We start from the raw sequence: 3,963 nt of genomic DNA on the forward strand, positions 1-3,963 counted from the left end.
TACACTAAAGACAGGGGGTAATCATTGCCTTCAAACCCCATTGAAGTACACCCGGCGTCTCACCGGAATCAATAAGGACTCATATTCACCTCTGTTTCAAGCTCTGGACCCCTTGTTAACATTTGTAAACACGTGATGCAATGTTGATGTATGGGAGATCACAACCAATTGACTTACTTGAGAAGAAGAAGAAGAAGAAGAAGAAGAAGAAGAAGAAGAAGAAGAAAATATTGTTTACAGCAAATCAGCTGTTGTTGATCCAACGTAGACTGTCCCCCTCCTTTCTGTTTCTCCCTCTCCTTCACACACACACACACACACACACACACACACACACACACACTTTATCTCTCTCTTCCTTGAATAAACTAGCTAAACATTGCAATCAATACCCTTCCTATCGATTTTATCTTTTATATATAAAAAAAACATTTCTTTTGTTCTTTGTATTTATACTGGTTCAAACAGGGTTCGATTTTTTTGTATTTTTTCCCTGTTGATTTCCCCCACCTCTCTCTCTCTCTCTCTCTCTCTCTTTCTCTTTCACTCTCTCTCTCGCTTTCCCTCTTCCACATTCCCTCTCCCTCAACAAATCACAATGGCGTCACACACCATTACAACAAGAAGCAAACACACTTTAAAACAAAATTCGTCTGCATGGTTCAGAGCTGCCATATTTACTCAACTGGTGTATAAAAAAATCAATGGCAGGGTGAGGATATTTCTTTTAGCGAAAAAGCCTTTACAATCACGAGTGTTGCTCGCATAATTGCAAATAACTTTATGGCGTGATAACAACCCTTTCCTGGCATTTAAGGCCATTGAACAGCATTTGTTATTCCCCCCCTTCTTTTGTCAGGATTATCAATAAGGGCACATGTTCAAATGGATACTGTAAATATACAGAATAATAGGTTTTACGTTTCTGATTTTTTGAGATAAGGATTGGTTATTCGTATTATTTGGATTCTTTGGACTACTGTTCTCATCTTGAGTCTCATTTTCACACCGTTTCGGTCAATGTAACTCCTGAACTTTTTCAGGCATATCTTGTCGAATTCTGAAATGTTTCTGTTGAACTCAGGAATTTGGACAGAATTTTAAACAGAACCCTTTATTTACTTCACGGGTCCAGCATGTTCCGTCAGAGATGACTAGATAGAGGTCCTAAGTAATTCGCAATTATATTTTTCAGTTGCCCGCACTGAGAACTGAACCTTTAACCTTCAGGAGAAGGTCACTTTCACAATTGAATTTTCCAAGTATTCTAACCACTGTACCACGGCTCCTTGCGGACAAGATACACTTGAAGAAGGTCGGAGGTTAGATCGACCAAAATGTTGTAAAAATGACACTCAAGATAAAAACAATAGTCCGATGAATGCAAATAATATGAATAATAGCTTTTAGTCGGAGGAGGTGTACCTACACCAAGGCACAGCAAAGCTTCACAAAGAATTAATGCTGCAACGGATGAAGGCGTTTATTAAGAATTAGTTGTCAAAAAATGCACCCTTTCACTATAAAGGACCTTAGATGTGGGAAAATTTTGTACTCTGATTGCTTCTTTCCTTGGACCATTTGCCTTAGTAATTCCCTTCCTGCTGAATGTTTCCCTGGCCGTAACAGTATGCAGAAATTTAAATGTAATGTCACCAAGCATTTTGCTGCCCAACTTCCCACCTGGGTTGCCCCTATAAATGTCGCTCCTATCATAGTAACCCTTATGCCCCAGTAGCAGTATGGTTTGTTTGGAGTGAACAAAGGTAAAAAAAAATATATAAATTTAAAATATGAATTTCGGATCAAGTGAGGGGTAACTCTTCTGGAGTTTGAAAGTTCAAATAATAAGGATAGCATAATAATTAACATTTCTACTCGGTAATGGCTGATGGAACAAAAACAACCCATATTATCTCTGCCAAGGAATGGGGGTATTGTTTTTACTCATGTTTGTTTATTAATTTGTATTTTTTAATAGAAGGACAAGACATGAAGCCAATTGATGTACGGAGTTAACAAAATGAAAGACAGGCGCTGTTTGTCATTAAACTTGTACTTATGTTATTCCGTCAGTTATTGACACAGCTGAGTTAGAGCTCCACTGATTCCAGGCTGTCCACTTCATACAGAGGTCCAGTCCACTAGACGATTGAGGTTAGGACTAGGATAGCATGGTGTTAGTGGCTGGCCAGGTATCTTTTCCAGCCAGATGTCCAGTTTCTTGAAAGTGTCGGGGACATTCTCCTTATATTTATTATTATGGCTGGAATGCAGTTGAATGTTCTTGTACCACTGTAGGTGAAGCTGTAGTGGATGACGGACTTAATCCTCTGTGTAGTCCTAGGTGTGGTTTTTATATAGCAGAGCCTTCTTCGCAACTAGTGGGTTATTTCTACTATTGTTGTGATTGGGGCCCTTTTTTCCAAGATTTTTCTTATGTAGATGATAATATATCGTTCTCTTCGGCATTATAGTGAATACAGTTGTAGTTCCTTCAGCCTTTCCCAGTAATTCCTGATTTTGATTCCTACACATCCACAATGAATCTGATGCTCATAACTGTCGGCCATCCTTTTAGAGGGATACACCTCTTTCTTCCCCAGAAAACGGAGCCACCTGTTGGTCGTGAGTGGTGACCTATGATGCTTCTGGGCATCCTTTACTTTGGCTAATAAAAGATAGGAGAGGCCTGATCCGATCTGATCAATCGGGTAGTTACTCCAACCATATTCATCTCCAATCATATTATTCAGTCTAATTTTTCAAAGAATCAAAACCTCATTTCTTTTCGTTTTCTTCACACATAAATACAAAATGGCAGTGGTTGGGGGTTAATCATGAATCAATGATTTCCAAAGTTTAAAAAAAATGATTTTGGTGCCATCAACTGGAATTGAAACCAAAGCATTCAGCACTCCATCCTTAGTCGTTATTTTGTGCTTCAGCTTTTATCGTTACTATCTAAGCTATCGCCAGATAGATAAAAACAAAACTAAAACTAAAACGTAAGCGACTTCTAAGCTAAAAGTGTAAATGAAGTTAGTCTATTTACCTCTGTCACAGTCAACTGTTTTTATTTCAATTTTGATCTCTAAGCAGCTAATTCTACAATCTAAAAACCAAACAAAGTTTTCCCGGGGTCCAAATACCCTATATATCAAGTTTCAAATCTGTAGACCAAATATTCAGAGAGGAGTTTGATAGAGAAGTTTCCTGCGCACACACACACACACACACACACACACACACTGACACGGTCACACATATATATAGAGAGAGAAAAAAAGGAGACTTTTAATATCAATGCCAGAGCAAGAAAAAACTATACTTTATATATATATATATATATATATATATATATATATCCGTGTGCTAGAAAGTTTTCAGATTAAATTCTATGCAATTATGCAGAATGTAGAAAATATGCATAAATAAAATTCAGCATAATAGTGAAATGAAACCAATCATCTAATAAGAAACCAGAAAAGTGAATAAGTAATTAAGTTATGCTTGTTTTTCTTGTTTCTAAAGCAATATGCGAATTAGTTAACCTTCATGTAGTTGCTTGCATATCTATGACTGAGTATATTAAAAAGTTCGTTTTAGTAATTTTTAAATAAAAAAAAGGAGGCTTTTAATATCAATGTCAACGTAAAAAAAAACAACTTTATAGGTATATATGTTATATAGGTTTCGTTAAAAGAGAGTCTTAGAGAGAGTTTGTCGTTGTGTCTTGGAGAGAGAGTCTTTTATTAAGAGCACAGTCTTAGAAGAGAGATGTGTTGTAAGAGTTCTAGAGAGAGGGAGAGAGGGATGTTGTGAGAGAGAAATTGTTCTAAGGGAGATTGTTCGTTTTATAATGAATGTTGTTGTTTCTGTAATGAAGCGATTCATATATATCAAAACTGTTCATTACTTAGATGTGTTCATATGAGAAGCTCTTAGAGTGAGGAGATAGTG

This window comes from Euprymna scolopes, chromosome 18 (genome assembly GCF_053919585.1).
Source record: "Euprymna scolopes isolate OS-2025 chromosome 18, ASM5391958v1, whole genome shotgun sequence".
NCBI classification, from domain to species: domain Eukaryota; kingdom Metazoa; phylum Mollusca; class Cephalopoda; order Sepiida; family Sepiolidae; genus Euprymna; species Euprymna scolopes.